Source organism: Muntiacus reevesi, chromosome X, assembly GCF_963930625.1.
Source record: "Muntiacus reevesi chromosome X, mMunRee1.1, whole genome shotgun sequence".
NCBI classification, from domain to species: Eukaryota; Metazoa; Chordata; class Mammalia; order Artiodactyla; family Cervidae; genus Muntiacus; species Muntiacus reevesi.
This window is the reverse complement of record NC_089271.1, coordinates 144,263,508-144,282,397: the sequence shown is the minus strand read 5'-3', so window position 1 is coordinate 144,282,397 and position 18,890 is coordinate 144,263,508. Positions and strand designations below refer to the sequence as shown.

At 39.3% G+C, this 18,890-nt stretch overlaps 1 long non-coding RNA gene across 3 annotated transcripts in view; it reads left to right on the top strand.

The window, feature by feature from the left end:
* Nucleotides 1-18,890, top strand: part of LOC136153953 (uncharacterized) — a 123,355-nt gene that overhangs the window by 27,779 nt on the left and 76,686 nt on the right. The window contains exon 3 of one of the 3 annotated variants that reach the window (XR_010660462.1): nucleotides 16,498-16,632. The exons of the other annotated variants lie outside the window; for them this stretch is intronic. This is a non-coding gene — a long non-coding RNA (uncharacterized lncRNA). The remainder of the gene's footprint in view (nucleotides 1-16,497; nucleotides 16,633-18,890) is intronic. 3 annotated transcript variants of the gene reach the window in all.

Below are 18,890 nucleotides of genomic sequence, written 5' to 3'. Positions count from 1 at the left end.
GAACCAACAGTAGAATAACGGAGGCAGAAGATAGGATAAGTGAGGTAGAAGATAAAATGGTGGAAATAAGTGAAGCAGAGAGGAAAAAAGAAAAAAGAATTAAAAGAAATGAGGACAAACTCAGGGACCTCTGGGACAATGTGAAACACCCCAACATTTGAATCACAGGAGTCCCAGAAGAAGAAGACAAAAAGAAAGGCCATGAGAAGATACTCAAGGAGATAATAGCTGAAAACTTCCCCCAAATGGGGAAGGAAATAGTCACAAAACCCAAGAAACCCAGAGAGTCCCAAACAGGATAAACCCAAGGCGAAACACCCCAAGACACATATTAATCAAATTAGCAAAGATCAAACACAAAGAACAAATATTAATAGCAGCAAGGGAGAAACAACAAATAACACACAAAGGGATTCCCATAAGGATAACAGCTAATCTTTCAATAGAAACTCTTCAGGCCAGAAGGGAATGGCATGACATACTTAAAGTAATGAAAGAGAATAACCTACAACCCAGATTACTGTACCCAGCAAGGATCTCATTCAGATATGAAGGAGAATTCAAAAGCTTTACAGACAAACAAAACTTGAGAGAATTTAGCACCACCAAACCAGCTGTTCAACAAATCCTAAAGGATCTTCTGTAGACAGGAAACACAGAAAGGTTGTATGAACGGGAACCCAAAACAACAAAGCAAATGGCAACAGGACCATTCTTATCAATAATTACCTTAAATGTAAATGGGTTGAATGTCCCAACCAAAAGACAAAGACTGACTGAATGGATACAAAAGCATGGCCCCTATGTATGCTGTCTACAAGAGACCCACCTCAAAACAAGGGACACATGCAGACTGAAAGTGAAGCGTTGGAAAAAAAATATTTCACACAAATGGAGCCCAAAAGAAAGCAGGAGTTGCAATACTCATATCAGATAAAATAGAGTTTAAAATAAAGGCTGTGAAAAGAGACAAAGAAGAACACTACATAATGATCAAAGGATCAATCCAAGAAGAAGATATAACAATTATAAATATATATGCACCCAACATAGGAGCAGTGCAATAGGTATGGCAAAGGCTAAAAAGAATGAAAGGGGAAATTAACAATAACACAATAATAGTGGGAAACTTTAATACCCCAGTCACACCTATGGATAGATCAAATAAACAGAAAATTAACAAGGAAACACAAATTTTAAATGACACAATTGTCCAGTTAGACCTAATTGATATCTATAGGTCATTTCACCTGAGAACAATCAATTTCACCTTTTTCTCAAGTATACATGTAACCTTCTCCAGAATAGATCACATCCTGGGCCATAAATCTAGCCTTGGTAAATTCAAAAAAATTGAAATCATCCTAGCCATCTTTTCTTACCACAATGCAGTAAGATTAGATCTCAATTACAGGAAAAAAACTATTAAAAATTCCAACATATGGAGGCTAAATAACACACTTCTGAATAACCATAGAATAATTTTTTAAAAAATCAAAATATGCATAGAAACAAATGAAAATGAAAACGCAACAACCCAAAACCTATGGGACACTGTAAAAGCAGTGCTAAGGGGAAGGTTCATAGCAATACAGGCTTACCTCAAGAAACAAGAAATAAGTCAAATAAATAACCTAACTCTATACTTAAAGAAACTAGAGAAGGAAGAAATGAAGAACCCCAGAGTTAGTAGAAGGAAAGAAATCTTAAAAATTAGGGCAGAAGTAAATGCAAAAGAAACTAAAGAGACCATAGCAAAAATCAACAAAGCTAAAAGCTGGTTTTCTGAAAAGGTAAATAAAATTGACAAATCATTAGCCAGACTCATCAAGAAACAAAGGGAGAAGAACCAAATCAACAAAATTAGAAATTAAAATGGAGAGATCACAACAGACAACACTGAAATACAAAGGATCATAGGAGACTACTACCAGCAGCTCTATGCCAATAAAATGGACAACTTGGAAGAAATGGACAAATTCTTAGAAAAGTATAACTTTCCAAAACTGAACCAGGAAAAATAGAAGATCTTAACAGATCCATCACCAGCACGGGAATTGAAACTGTAATCAGAAATCTTCCAACAAACAAAAGCCCAGGACCAGATGGCTTCACAGCTGAATTCTACCAAAAATTTAGAGAAGAGGTAACACCTATTTTACTCAGACTCTTCCCGAAAATTGCAGAAGGCAAACTTCCAAACTCATTCTATGAGGCCACCATCACCCTAATACCAAAACCACACAAAGATGCCACAAAAAAAAAAAAAACAAAAACTATTGGCCAATATCACTGATGAACATAGATGCAAAAATCCTTAACAGACAGAATCCAACAACATATTAAAAAGATCATACATCATGACCAAGTGGGCTTTATCCCAGGAATGCAAGGATTCTTGAATATCTGCAAATCAATCAATGTCATACACCACATTAACAAATTAAAAGATAAAAACCATATGATTATCTCAATAGATGCAGAAAAAGCCTTTGACAAAATTCAACATCCATTTATGATTAAAAGTCTCCAGAAAGCAGGAATAGAAGGAACATACCTCAACATAATAAAAGCTATATATGGCAAACCCACAGCAAACATTATCCTCAATGGTGAAAAATTGAAAGCATTTCCCTTAAAGTCAGGAACAAGACAAGGGTGCCCACTCTCACCACTACTATTCAACATAATTTTGGAAGTGTTGGCCACAGCAGTCAGAGCAGAAAAAGAAATAAAAGGAATCCAGATAGGAAAAGAAGTGAAAATCTCACTGTTTGCAGACAACATAATCCTCTACATAGAAAACCCTAAAGCCTCCACCAGAACTGATTCAAATGAATTCTTTTTAATGGCTGAGTAATATTCCATGGTGTATATGTACCACATAAATTACTAGAGCTAATCAATGGTTATAGTAAAGTTGCAGGATTTAAAATTAACACGCAGAAATCCCTTGCATTCATATACACTAACAATGAGAAAACAGAAACAGAAATTAAGGAAACAATACCATTCAGCATTGCAACAAAAAGAATAAAATACTTAGAAATATAGCTACCTAAAGAAACGAAAGACCTATATATGAAAACTATAAAACACTGATGAAAGAAATCAAAGAGGACACAAATAGATGGAGAAATAGACTGTGTTCGTGAATTGGAAAAATCAATATTGTGAAAATGACTGTACTACCCAAAGCAATCTATAGATTCAATGCAATCCCTATCAAGCTACCAACAGTATTTTTCAGAGAAGTAAACAAATAATTTCACAATGTATGGAAATACAAAAAACCTCGAATAGCCAAAGTAATCTTGAGAAAGAAGAAAGGAACTGGAGAAATCAACCTGCCTGACTTCAGAGTATACTACAAAGCCACAGTAATCAAGACAGTATGGTACTGGCACAAAGACAGAAATATAGATCAATGGAACAAAATTGAAAGCCCAGAGATAAATCTACATACGTACGGACACCTTATCTTCGACAAAGGAGGCAAGGATATACAATGGAAAAAAGACAACCTCTTTAACAAGTGGTGCTAGGAAAACTGGTCAACCACTTGTAAAAGAATGAAACTAGAACACTTTCTAACACCATACACAAAAATAAACTCAAAATGGATTAAAGATCTAAATGTAAGACCAGAAAGTATAAAACTCCTAGAGGAGAACATAGGCAAAACACTCTCTGACATAAGTCACAGCAGGATCCTCTATGACCCACCTCCCAGAATATTGGAAATAAAAGCAAAAATAAACAAATGGGACCTAATGAAACTTAAAAGCTTTTGCACAACAAAGGAAACTATAAGCAAGGTGAAAAGTCAGCCTTCAGAATGGGAGAAAATAATGGCAAACGAAGCAACAGACAAAGGATTAATCTCAAAAATATACAAGCAACTCCTGCAGCTCAATTCCAGAAAAATAAATGACCCAATCAAGAAACGGGCCAAAGAACTAAACAGACATTTCTCCAAAGAAGACACACAGATGGCTAACAAACACATGAAAAGATGCTCAACATCACTCAATATCAGAGAAATGCAAATCAAAACCACAATGACGTACCATTACATGCCAGTCAGGATGGCTGCTATCCAAAAGTCTACAAGCAATAAATGCTGGAGAGGGTGTGGAGAAAAGGGAACCCTCTTACACTGTTGGTGGGAATGCAAACTAGTACAGCCACTATGGAGAACAGTGTGGAGATCCCTTAAATAACTGGAAATAGAACTGCCATATGACCCAGCAATCCCACTCCTGGGCATACACACCGAGGAAACCAGATCTGAAAGAAACATGTGCACCCCAATGTTCTTCGCAGCACTGTTTATAATAGCCAAGACATGGACGCAACCTAGATGCCCATCAGCAGACGAATGGATAAGGAAGGTGTGGTACATATACTCAATGAAATATTACTCAGCTGTTAAAAAGAATTCATTTGAATCAGTTCTAATGAGATGGATGAAACTGGAGCCCATTATACAGAGTGAAGTAAGCCAGAAAGATAAAGACCAATACAGTATACTAACGCATATATATGGAATTTAGAAAGATGGTAACAATAACCCTATGTGCAAAACAGTAAAAGAGACACAGATGTACAGAACAGACATTTGGACTCTGTGGGAGAAGGCAAGAGTGGGATGTTCTGAGAGAATAGCATTGAAACAAGTATACTATCAAGGGTGGAACAGATCACCAGCCCAAGTCGGATGCATGAGACACGTGCTCAGGGCTGGTGCACTGGGAAGACCCAGAGGGATGGGATGGAGAGGGAGGTGGGAGGGGGGATTGGGATGGGGAACACATGTAAATCCATGGCTGATTCATGTCAATGTATGGCAAAAACCACTACAGAATTGTAAAGTAATTAGCCTCCAACTAGTAAAAGTAAATGGAAAAAAAAAAAAAAAGGAAAATATCAGATATGTTACAAGGAAAGGAAAGAAAGATAAGAAAGAAAGAATAGCTTTGCAAAGTTACATAGAGGTAGATGAAGAAGATTTATATACATTAAAAATTACTTACAAGGGGAAAAGAGCAGTAGGAAGAAGCAAAGGAATAAATATAGAAAACAATATAATAGGTATAAAAATTAATAATATTATAAAAAAGAGACAAGAAAAACAAAGAGAAAAGGGGGGGGGGAAGCTCCACAGAACTGCAAAAGCCCAACATAGAGGCAGAGGTTTATAACAATAGAAAGTGTGACCGAATATATACATATACACCCATAAGCAAAATCACAACAGTCCAACAAAAATAATGTTGAATAGATTGACCTGGTGAAGAAAGGAAACCAAAAATTATATCTACCAGAACAAAACTAATTAAAGCACAAACTTGAAAAGATTCCTGAATCAAGGTGTCAATTGGGCAATAAAGCAATGAAAATAATACTAACAAGTATGTTGAGATGAAAGGATAGAAATAAAGAAATAAAGACTAGATATGCAAAGTTAAATAGAGGTAGATAAAGATTTATATATGTTAAAGATTAACTGCAAGGGGAAAAGAACAGTATGAAAAGCAAACAAAGGAATAATTATAGAAAAAGTAATAATAGGTTTAAAAAATAAATATTAAAATTTAAGAAAGAGAAAAGAAAAAAAAAAAGGAAATCTCCACAGAATTGGAATTTTTGCACAAAACTGCAAAGGCCCAATGTAAAGGCAGAGGTTTATAACAACAATAAAAAATGTGACTGAGGGAAAAAAAAAAGCTCCAAAGCTTAATTGGGTTTCTTAATGCCAATAAAATTGACCACTACAACCGAGGGGGGAGAAAGGGGTGGGGGAAGAATCCAAAAGAATCTACAGAACAAGTCAAAACATAAGAAGAATAAATGCTTTTCTTGAGTCACTGCTGTCAGAGTCCTTTCCCTCGCTGGGAGTCACAGTCCACCTTACCTCCCTAGGATGCTCTCCAACACTGTGCTGATCTCTGGACCTGCTGTGGGGACAGCTCAGGTTCTAATCTAGTCCTACCCTTGTGTGTTCTTGCCTCCAATGTCCACAGCTATCAGAACTAGTGAGTTTTCTTTTGTGGGAGCTCTCAATGGCCTTTTATATATGCCATAGACACAGAATCTGCCTAGTAGATCGTGTGGGTCTAATCTGCAGGTGTACAGCTGGTGGGAAGGTTTTGGTCTTCTTCCTTAGCCACACTGCCCCTGGCTTTCAATTGTGGTTTTAATTCCACCTCTACATGTGGTTTGTTCACTGGGGTTTACCTCCTGAGGCTACCCTGGAGGGCTTGGGTTTGCCCCTGTGAGGCAAGTGTGGGGAGGTGTGGCAAGAGGGCCAGGTGTGGAGGTGGTGTGGTTGCTTGGCTCACAAGGGTTCTGGCAGCACCAGGTACTCACGGGGGTTGGCGGCTAGGGCAGCAGAAAATATCGTGCTCCAGAAGGGTATGGTAATCAGTATTGGCCAGTACGCTCCAGTATTCTTGCCTGGAGAACCCCCCTCTCTAACAGAGAAGCCTGGCAGGCCACAGTCTGCTGCTGCTGCTGCGGCTAAGTCACTTCAGTCCTGTCCGACTCTGTGCTACCCCATAGACAGCAGCCCACCAGGCTCCCCTGTCCCCGGGATTCTTCAGGCAAGAACACTGGAGTGGGTTGCCATTTCCTTCTCCAGTGCATGAAAGTGAAAAGGGAAAGTGAAGTAGATTAGTCATGTCAGACCCTCAGCGAGCCCATGGACTGCAGCCTGGAAGGGGATTTTCCAGGCAAGATTACTGGAGTGGGGTGCCATTGCCTTCTCCAGGCCACAATCTACAAGGTTGCAAAGAGTCAGACACGACCAGAGAGACCCTGTGCGCATAGATGCAAGACTTTTTTGCCTGTGGCAGCTCTGCCACAGTGAGAGTTGAGCGTGAAGATGGCACAGCTGCTTGGCTTGCAGAGACCCTGGCAGCACCAAGTGTGCAGGGACATGGAATGCCTCTGCCGCAGGAGTTATGGTCCAGTCAGAGTCTTTCTCGAGCCTGTTGTAGCTGGCGACCAGAAGGCCTCTTTGGCCAGTCGTTCTCTGTAGCTCCACCCATTCAGTCACTTGGAGGGCTCCGTCGCCTGGGGTCCTTCTCTGTTGTTCCACGGGTCAGGCACATAGAGGGGCCCCCTGGTCGGGGTCCTACTCTGTAGATCGATGCGTCAGGCACTTAAAGGGGCACCCTGGGTGGGGCCCTATTCTATAGTTCAGTGTGTCAGGCATTTGACAGGCCAGCCTCGCTATTGTTCAACTGCTGATGCTGGCGTCTGGGGCGAGAGAGGCTATGGTGATGGGCTCCTTCCCCTGTGTGACTCAGCAGTATTGCCTTGCTTCCATGGCCGCCTGGCTTTCCTCCACCGGCATTTCCCACTATGATCTCCTCCCTCACATCCCCTCAGTCCATCTTTCCACTGACAACATCAGTCCTCACCCTGGGATTGCTCCACAATCCCTAAACTCCAGCTCCCAGCTGCTGCTCCTTCCAGGGGACCAGCGTTCCTGTCCGGGGTATGTATGACTGCGACAAGGACTGTCTGATTCTCATTCCATTTAGACTGCCACTCTCAGCCTTAAGAGTTTCTCCTCTAACTCAGACAATAGCCCTGATGTGGGGATAACACCTCTGCTTTGGTTCCCCCACCTGCCGAGGGCAGGTCCAGTCCTACTAACACTCCTGTTTTTCCTCCTAGTTCCTTCTTCCTACCAAGTTTTTTGTGGTTCTATATATTCCTTTTCACTGGTCAGGTACTCCTGTCTGCTCTCAGTTGGTGTTCTCCATGCACTTCTGTGTCTCAGGTGTATTCCTGATGCATCCATGGAGAGAGATGTACTCCACATCCACCTACTCCTCCGCCATCTTGTTCTCTGAAGTTCATACCATTTTTATAAGTGGTGGAATGATGGTTTGAGCCTCGTCTGTCTCCAGAACCTACACTCCTAGCCATTATACTTAGGAAAAAGAAAGAGACATTTGTTGAACTATGCCAGCCACTGTTAGGTGGTTAGGTGAAAACTATGCTTCGGTAGGCATTTTTGCATATTCAGACCGTATTTATTTAACAAAAATGTGAAGATGATTGTAAAAATTAGAACATAATATTCATCACAGTTACTATGCAGTAGACCATGTGATATTTTCCATCTTTCTCCTTTTTGTTGTTCTTATAGATATGTGGTAGTAGCTCATGGTGGTTTTAAGCAAAATTTCTCTGAAATCTTGATCTCTTTTCATCCAAATGTCCTTTTTTAAATCTCTATTTATTTACTTATCAAGCTGGATCTTTTTCCTGGGGAGTCTGCATTCTGGATTACACTGACTATGTCTCTGTTGTGCTGTGGTTCTATTCTTCTGGCTCTCCTATTTCCTTTAAATTGATAAAGTAACTGTACATATAGAGGCTTGCTCAGATTCAGATTTGTGGAAAGAGTACCTGAGATGTGGTGATGTACTTCCTATAGCCCTATATCAGGAACCTCTTCATTTCTGGTTGTCTTTCCTCCTGTGTCCTTGAGACTGATCACTTGGTGGGGGGGGGGGGTGTTGCCAGTCTGATCCATCCATATGACATTTCCCATCTGCCTTTTAACTCATGTTTTCTTAGCCTCTTGAAATTTATGGCCTAGATCTATATTTCATTAATGGTTGCAAATGATAATGTTTTAATTCTATAATTCCGTTTCCATTTATTAGCTGGAATTCTTCTAAGACAAACTTTCCCTCATCAACTATAAGGTTACACTGAGGTCTGGTTGACACAGAAGAGAAGAATTAACACTTAAGTCACTTTTTTGCGCTAATTCTGATTTTCAAGATAAGTGAGTTGTTTCTGTGGAATCCTCCAAAAGTGAAAATTGAGTTGTTGTTGTTGTTTTTTTTCTTTTAGAGTGTCATCATATGCTCTAGATGTTTATATACTTGATGTTTAAATACATTGTAGGTATTAACATTTTTGATGTTCAAACTGTTCTATTTTGGGACTGTGAAAGCCTTTTGGTTGGCTTCTGAGTCTGTAGGTTGGCTGCTGTCTCTTTAACATGTGTTCTGATATTAGAGTTTGGTTCAGACTCATCTGCTACAATCCCCACTTAGTCCTAAAATCAGTCTTTTCTCCAAAGAAGGCCAGTTCTTTTTAGTGTGAAATGTGTCTAATTCAATCTGAGCAAGTAGAGTTGCTCTTTACTACTGGGTTGGTCATTGTTTCTTGTCCTTTTCAGTACCTGGAGTCAGTAATTATGTATTATATTTTTTATGAGAATATATATCATCTTCCATCCTGAGCTTCTCCTCTGTCATCTTATAGGTAATCATTTTTATGAATTTGAGTTTTAACTTTCCATTTTAAAAAGTGCAATCAGATTCAATGCATGATACAGGGTGCCCGGGGTTGGTGCACTGGGATGACCCAGAGGGATGGGATGGGGAGGGAGTTGGGAGGTGGGTTCAGGATGAGGAATACATGTACACCCATGGCAGATTCAAGTCAATGTATGGCAAAACCAATACAATGTTATAAAGTAAAATAAATAAATAATAAAAAAATAAAAAGTTATTCTTTAGATATAAAAAAATAATAAAAAAATAAAAACACTCAAATGCCAAAAAAAAAGTATAATCAATTACAATACACATATTTATTTCTCTCACATTGCAAGGTAGATTGTTAACCACTGGACCACCAGGGAAGTCCCTAACTCACATTTAATAAAGAAATGTGATGTAGATGCTGGAGTAAGCAGGAGATGAAAACTATCTAATTGTCCTTTCATCCTCTTTATACACATATGATGGAGAAGGAAATGGCAACCCACTCCAGTATTCTTGCCTGGAGAGTCCATGCACAGAGGAGCCTGGCAGGCTGTACAGTCCATGGGGTCACAAAGAGTCAGACATGACTGAGTGACTGAGCACACAAAGTGCGTGTGTGTGTGTGAAATTAAAATCAGATACTCACTTTAAGGGAGTTTAGATAAATCAGGGCAACAACTTCATTTTCTTAGGATCAACAGTTAACTCTGGAATTGTTCTACAGTTTTTCACTTTTCATCTTGAATCTTCCTGGGCTCTGCATGATTTAAAGTCTAAGGCTGACTTATTTGCACTTAGAGTGTTGTTCACTGTACTTTCAGAGTTGTCAGCTGAAGTTGTAATATCATTGAGATTTAAAACACATTCTATGTGGAGAACATCTGAAGAATTGTTTGAAAACAAGAGAGACAGCATTTGCAAACTACCACTCAGCTACTGGGTTAGTATCCCTGGTTTGTGATACACACTTAATAATAAGCGAAGAGATTGGCCCATAATTTAAACAGTGAATTCATATAAAACTACAAATGAACAATAAACATGCCAAAATATGCCCAAGCCAGAGATAAGATGCAGATATAAATCTTGAGAATTCATACTGAGTGGAAAAAACAAGATGCAGAAGATGAGTAATGTGAGTCTTATTTTGGAAGAGATTCTGTGTGTGATCAGGGTGTCAGGTGCCTTCACCATAGGCACACATCTGGCCAGGCTGGAAGGCATCATTCAATGATTATAGACTCTTTTGGGTCAGGGGGTAGGGTCATATTACTAAGACATGCAGGAGAATTTCATTTTATAGATGTACTTTCATACACTGCTTGAAATACTGTGTATTCAGGGAGAGTCTTTTAATAAAAATTTGAAAGCTGAATATACTTGCAAACAGATTTGGGAAAGTAATGTATACATGCATTCATTACTACTTTGGAAAAGCTTTTATTTTATTCAGTTACATGGAAAATGAAGTAGGAAAAAATAGAATTGAAAATGTCTCTGTCTGCATACATGTGTGTTTTGAGGATTCCTCCAGCTCTATCACCCTAAGTACTGACACTCTCACAGCTGCAGCTTTATCTTCAGTTCAAAGCAAAGCTAGACTTCCAATCTCAGCTTTAGATTTCCTAGAAAATGATGGAAACAGGTAGATGGCTGCCAACAGGTTAAAATATTCCATAAAACTCTAGCAGAACCTCCAATCTGTCCCTCTGGATCTGGAACTCTCAGAGCTAGCTAGCATCCTGGATTCCACTCCCTGAAAACAGCCACCTCCACTTTTCTTTTTCCTTTTTAAGGAAAGGGAGTACATGTACCAAAAGGAAATAAATGTCATCAAATAGTTTGTTTACAAAGATATGAATTCTGTTTGGAAAATTCACATCTCTCAAGAGCCGTCCGATTCGCTGGTGATTCTACATCGTGTTCAATATTGATTTCTCGCTTGTCAGTTGGCAGATCCCCACTGTAGAGGGGTCCCTCTCAGAGGGCAGGGTATCCATTCTCCCATTACCCCACCCCTGTAGAGACAGCCCAGTCCATCTCACACCCCGTGTCAGTCCTGTATTCCTCTGCCCAGGACCTTGGACACAGCTGTTGAGATCCTCTCAGATGCTCCATTGTCTCCCCCATACCCTTTCACCCACCCACTGCCCCACTGTCCCACTGCCAAGGCGCTACTGCCACCTGGTGTTTCATCGTGAGCAGTTCTCATCAGAGTCGTAAAGTATATGTTTTTACAGTCTTTGCCTAGCGAATTAATTCCATGCACAGAGAAGCCTGGCGGGCCACAGTCCATGGGCTCGCAAAGAGTCGAACACGGCTGAGCGACTAACCCTTTACACTTACCTTTTTTTTTCAGACAGAATTAGAATAATTTTGTGCATAGGTTCAAAAGCTATGTTTTGAAAGAATTTGGGGGTTTTGTTTTTTATTTGCTTTGGTTCAAGGTGACCCTTTTTTGTCAGGAATTTTGATGATGGCGGTACATTGTTGCCACCTCGTGACAGAAATCTCGTGAACTACAACTTGAACACCGTGAAGCAGAAAGATGGGAGGGAGGGGCTGTGACCCAGGCAAGCAGCACGGAGCTTTCTGGAAGTCTTGGTGGAAAGAGGGCAGTCCCAGATATCGAGGCAGAAAGTACAGCCTTCTATGGTGAAGAAAAAGTTTCATCGGAGTGGAAGTAAAAGATTATTTAAACATATTACTCTTGGTTTAAAAAAATAAAATTGCACATATTACTCTTGGAAACCTCTGGATAAATAGCTAGAGATCTTATTAGCCAAAATGGAAGAAGTCCACGTATAACCTTTGTAATCTTCTTTTGTACTTTTCTGGCCATCTTTTCACAAAATTTATTTCTATGATATATTTTTAATATTTTTATATGATGCTCTAAACTATTTCGCTAGTACCCAAGTAGGGGAAATTTAGTGCCCTGACCATACTTCCTGTGACAAACAATAGTATACTTAACACCCTTGCCTATATATATATATATATATATATATATATACACCTGTATCTTTGAAATATTTTATAATTTTTTGAAAATGTCATTTACAAACCATGAAAAATGTAATATTTTATATTTACATAACGCTGGAAATATTCCTAGCATCATTGTAAGAAAGTGCCTATTTCTCCACACATTAGAGATCACGCAAATCATTGCTTTTTGTGTAGGCAATAAACCATCTCTCATTGTTTTGATTATCACTTGTTTTTGCGGCTTGTCTAGAGTTCCATCATAATGTCGTGAAAGTAGGCAATAAACGCCTATAATGGAAACGGAAAAGAGTTTTGTTTGTTTGTTTGTTTGTTTTTGAGTCAAACCGAGGACTGTAGTGCAGAGGACAGAAGCATAGTTTTTGGCACAGATTCATATTTTGTCAGAACAAAGAACTTTAAATAACTGAGGGATACATTCCTTCAAGATTTCAAAAAATAACAGCAACAACAACAACAAACAGATCAGCAGATGCTCAGCAAGTCAGTATGGCCTTGGCAGCTGGGAAGGGAGTCTTAGCATCAAAGGAGTACCAGCATTAGCATCCCAGGAAGGGAGGCTTTGAATCTTTTTTTTTAAATAACTATTTTGTTTATCTTTTATATTTTTTTAATTTTTTTCATTTATTTTTATTAGTTGGAGGCTAATTACTTTACAGTATTGTAGTGGGTTTTGTCATACATTGACATGAATCAGCCATGGAGTTACATGTATTCCCCATCCCGATCCCCCCTTCCACCTCCCTCTCTACCCGATCCCTCTGGGTCTTCCCAGTGCACCAGGCCGGAGCACTTGTATCATGCATCCAACCTGGGCTGGCGATCTGTTTCACCATAGATAATATACATGTTTTGATGCCGTTCTCTCGAAACATCCCACCCTTGCCTTCTCCCACAGAGTCCAAAAGTCTGTTCTGAATCTTTATTTTTAACAGGAGCATCCGTTACTTCTGGTCAGTGTATCTTTTTATTTAATAATTAAAGCAGATGTACAATGTATGTTTGAAAGGACACAAAGGCTGTAGCTAGCGCAAAATTCAGATTAACTCATGTATACACGAGAATGACTTCCCTATACCTCAATATATGAGAATTTCTTCTATCATTATGGATGTGACATAATTCTCACAACCTTGTGTTACATAGAGTGTTTCTGATATTCCCTACTAACACTGGGGATGACATCTTCTCAGTGTCTGTATACTGCTAAAGGACACATTCCTCATAGATATGTGCACAGTGAGCTGACTGTGTTTTCTTTGAGTCTAGAAAAGCGTTTTGGGACAATTCTAGTATTATGATAACAGAACCAGTTTGGTATGTGAGTGTGTCTGTGTGTGTGTGTTTGCATGTGTGCACGTGCACAGGCAGCCACATTTCCTTCTGATTCCTTCTGTGCCCTCATGGCGTTGCTTCCTATTTGGTCTCCCTTTCTATACTCAGACCCAGAAGTGAAGCTAGGGAATTACCAGAATGGTCGTCTTTATAACAAGCCCCAATCACCATCCTTAACTACATCCTGAATGTTCACTTCTGAAAAAGAAATTGTTGGTGCAAAGGGTGTGCAACTCTATGTGCCTTTGAGAAGGCCTGCCATACTGATACCCGGAAAGATAGTTCCAGTATAATCTCCCCAGAGTGGAATCACATGAGAAAGGCCATAGTGATGTGAAGGAAGTAGTAAGGCTGGAACCATGTCATAGAGGCCAGCCCTGGATCCTATCATAAACCCACTTTCAAGTCACCACCACAGTGGGAAGATACAGAGGTGACCATATGTAAATTAAACTTCACACACAAGGGTGACCTAAAGTAATATCTGTGGGAGAAAAGCATTGCTTAGAGGAACAGAGGACACAGAGTCAGCAGGCCTGGGATACAGGCACCCATTTATGTAAATTAACATTTATATAAAATATGTGACTTATGTAAAACATGTGCATCTAGACCTTTGTATAGAAAAGATTTGTTGTTACTGTAGTAAAACAAGACCACGCCAATACCATTAAAATTTTTTTTTAATTTAATTTTATTTTTTGGCTGCACTGAATCTTCATTGCTGTGCGTGGGCTTTCTCTAGTTGTGGTGAGCAAGGGCTACTCTTTGTTGTAGTGTGTGGGCTCCTCATTAAGGTGGCTTCTCTTGTTGCAGAGCACAGGCTCTAGAGCATGTGTTCAGTGGTTGTGGCATAAGGGCTTTGTTGTTCCGTGACAAATGGGATCTTCCCAGACCAGGGATTGAACACACGTCCCCTGCATTGGCAGGTGGATTCTTAACCACTGGACCATAGGGAAGTCCCAGTATTATACTTTTGACAACTTTTTTTTTTTTAATATAATTTACAGAGTACAAAGTCCACACACTTTCCACAAATGGTACAGTTTGATGATTTTTAGTAAACTGTGTAGAGTTGTACAACCATTATCATAGTTGAGCTTTAGATGTTCCATCACCCCCAAAAAGTCCTATAGTGGAGACCAGTATGGAGATTCCTTAAAAAACTAGGAATAAAACTGCCATATGACCCAGCAAACCCACTACTGCACATATACCCTGAGATAACTGTAATTCAAAAAGACACCTGTACTCCAGTGTTCACTGCAGCACTATTTACAATAGCCAGGACAGGGAAGCAACCTAGATGTCCATCGACAGATGAATGGATTAAAGAATTGTGGTACGTATATACAATGGAATATTACTAAGCCCTGAAAAGGAATGAATTCGAGTCAGCTCTAGTGAGGTGGATGAACCTAGAACTTGTTATTCAGAGTGAAATAAGAAAGAGAAAAGCAAATGTATTAATACATGTATATGGAATCTAGAAAATTGGTAATGATGAACCTATTTGCAAGACAGGAATAGAGATGAAGAATAGAGAACAGACTTGTGGACATGGGGCATGATAGGGTAGGATGAAATGAGAAAGTAGCACTGAAATATATACATTTCCATATGTAAAATAGGTAGCTAGTGGGGATTTGTTGTATAACACAGGAAGCCCAACCCGGTCCTCTGTGACAACCTGGAGGGTGGGATGGGGTGGGGAGTGGAAGGGAGATTCAAGAGAGAGGAAACATATATATATTTATGGCTGATGCACACCGTTAAATGACAGAAACCAATTGAACATTGTAAAGCAATTACCCTCCAAGTAAAAAAGGGAAAACACAAAGTCCCATTGTGCTTGAATTCCATTAAAGCCCATAACCATCCCAACCCCGTGTTCTCTTCAAAGACTCATCTATTCTGGACATGATGAAATGTCACACTATTGTCACTTCTAAAGAATAGAGTTATTCTTTATAACAAGCTCCATTTGTTTTTCTGATATGTGGTTTCTTTCATTTGACATACTGTTTTGCAAGGTTCATCCATTTTGTAGCATGTACTTCATTTCTTCATTTCTTTTTTGAAATTCTTTTCTTCATTTCACTTCAGTACTTCATTTCTTTTTTGTTGCTGAATAATACGCTACATTTGATTTATCTATTCATTAGCTGGTAGACATTTGAGTTGTTTCCGCTTTTGGCTATTATGATGCTACATACATTCATGTACAAGCTTTTATGTAGACAAATGTTGTCATTTCTCTTGACTGTGTACCTAGAAATGTAGTCGCTGGGTCATATGGTAACTGATTAACTGTTTGAGGAATTGACAGACTGTTTCCATGACCTTGACTATCTTGAAGAGTACAGGCATAGTCTGTGGTTGTGGGTTTTGAGAAAGAATACCACAGAGTTGAAGCACCCTTCTCATCACAGCATATCTGGGAGGACATGGTACCTGCATGACATCACTGAATCACTAGAATTGTTAACCTTTATCACCGGGTTAAGGTGGTGTTTGTTGAGTTTCTGCAGCATACAGTAGCTGTTTTCCATTTGCCTACTCTATTCCTTAGGTCACCAAGTCCACCCTGCCCTCAGAGGTGGGAGGCAGATTTCACGTTCACTTTATAGAGATAGGGTATCTACATGTACTATTTAGAATAGAATATTATACTATATAATATTTAGAATATGTCTCCTCTCATTCATTTTATTATTAATTCAATATATAATTGTTTCTGTCAATATGGCTTCATTTTTTTAAAGTCTATTTTATTTAGCATCATCCTATTCTTTTATTTTCTACTCTAGAATCTTTTGTTACTTGTCTTTATGTGTCATTTGACTAACAGGAATATGCAGTGATGTCGGCCCCCTCCCACCTGCATGTCCACTGGCCCAGGCAATCAGGAATTGTAGCCTGAGCTCCAGCCTTTGACTCCAAGTGTGGGAAAGTCATCCAGACTGAGTCAGTAGAAGACTTTCTGGTACGTTCAGATTTGTGTGGCACTTGTCTCTTGTTTGTTTGCTTGCTTGCTTTTAATCATGGATGGGCATGGACATGAATCTAGAGCTGCCAGTGAGCATACCTAGCCTTCCTTGGAGCAAATTACAAAAAGGATGGTGACCAGTTAAGGTCACAGGGTGGTGTTCTTTCATTTTCCTCAAAAAATTTGAGCGCTGGGTTGTTTTGTTGTTTTGTTTTGTTTTCACTTTCAAGCACACATGTTGGACAGATAAATCCCACCATGTTAGCTTGGCATGATGAAAAGTACATCCCAGTTCAATGCCCAGTAAAATGGAATTGGTTCTTATTCCTTTCTTGATATTTCATCAAACTTTCTCTTTAATTGTGTGCATTGATTATCCATACTCTAAGGAGCATTAAGCATCTGTGTGTGTGTGTGTGTGTGTGTGTGTGTGTGTGTGTGTGTGTGCGTGCGTGCACACCCAACAAAAAGCAAAGGTAATTCTAGACACATGGAGAAGAAATCATTGTGTTCCATCAGAACAATGCTAAGTGAGTTTAGAGCTGAATGAAAATGGTCTTTATAACCAGAAAAACAAGATAGGCAGCAGACATACAAAATTAAGCTCAGTTCTAGCAATGAGGCTAATCCTTGTCAGTTCATGTTTTAGAAAAAGTCTTTGTGGTAAAATGTACATGTAACAAGAGCCTATGCAGATTTTAATGATATAAAAGTATTAGTTAACAGAGTTAAAACTTGTTGATACAGGAAGTGCCATAGTTTGAGTGTTTGTGTCCCCTCAGAATTCATATGTTGAAATCCTAACCCGTAAGGTGATTGGTGGGGGTGTGTCTTGGGTTGATTAGGTCATGGGGGCAAAGCTCTAATGAATGGGCTTAATGCTGTTATAAGAGACTTCAGAGAGCTTCTTCCACCATGTGGAGATACAGTGTGAAACCTGTGACCTGGAGGAGGGCCTTTTCCTGACCATGTTTGCAACATGATCTCAGACTTCCAGCTTCCAGAACTACAAGAAACATATTTCTGTTGTTTATAAGCCTTGCGGTTTTTGGTATTTTTCTTATAGCAGCACGAATGGAATAAGACAGGAAATGATGCCTCATACAAGAATGAAAATAGTTTCTGTTAAAAATGAAAAGCCAGAGATTAACTTAGTTGTTTACATCAAAAGAAAGCTCAAAAAAGAACAGGCAAGGGAATTTCAAAATGAATAAAACCCCATTATTTGGCCACAACTCACTTTTTGTTTAGTGATTTAAAACAAGAAAAATCTAGGGAATTTCCTGGCAGTCCAGTGGTTGGTACTCTGTGCTTTCACTGCCTAGGGTATTGGTTCAATCCCTGCTTGGGGAACTCAGATCCCACAAGCAGTGCTGCCAAAACAGTGACAACAAATCTATCCTCATAGTTTTGGATGACAGAAGTCCAAAATGGGTATTACTGGGCTAAAATTAAGATATCACCTGGGCTGCATCCCTTCTGGAGGGTTTAGGGGAGGACAAGTTTCCTTGCCTGTTCCAGCTTCACGTGGCTGACTGCATTCCTAGGCTTGTGGCCCCTTCTGGCTCATGGATTGAGGCTTGTGGCCTCTATCTTCAAAGCCAGCAGAATAGCATCTTCCAAACTTTTTCGCACTTCTATCCTTGCATCTGTGGTAACATCTCTTTCTCTCATCCTTTTGCCTCCTTCTTTCCCTTGAAATGACACCGTTTTACAAATAACCGTGGTAAAATATACATGATAGAATTCAGTTTTAACCTATTTCAAGTGTACAGTTCAGTAGCCTTACTTACATTCACAATGTTGTGTAAGCATTACCACTATGTATTTCTAGAGCTTTCTTATCATCTCGAATAGAAACTCTGTACTGATTAAACAATAACTCCCCATTCTCTTCTTCCCCCAGTCCTTGGTAACCTCTCTTATACTTTCTGTCTCTGAGTTTACCTAGTCAAGATACCTCATATAAGTTGAACTTGTCCTTTTGGGTCGGGATTATTTCCCATAGCATAATGTTTTCAAGGTTCATCCATGTTGCAGCATATATCAGAATTTTATTCCAATTTAAGGCTGAATAATATTCCATTGTGTGTGTATATCAGATTTTTAAAAATCCATTGATCTTACTGATGAACACTTGGGTTGCTTCCACCTTCTGGCTATTGTGAATAATGCTGCTATGAACTTTGGTGTGTAAGTATCTGTTTGAGGCCCTGCTTTCGGTTCTTTTGGGAATATGCCTAGAAGTGGAATTG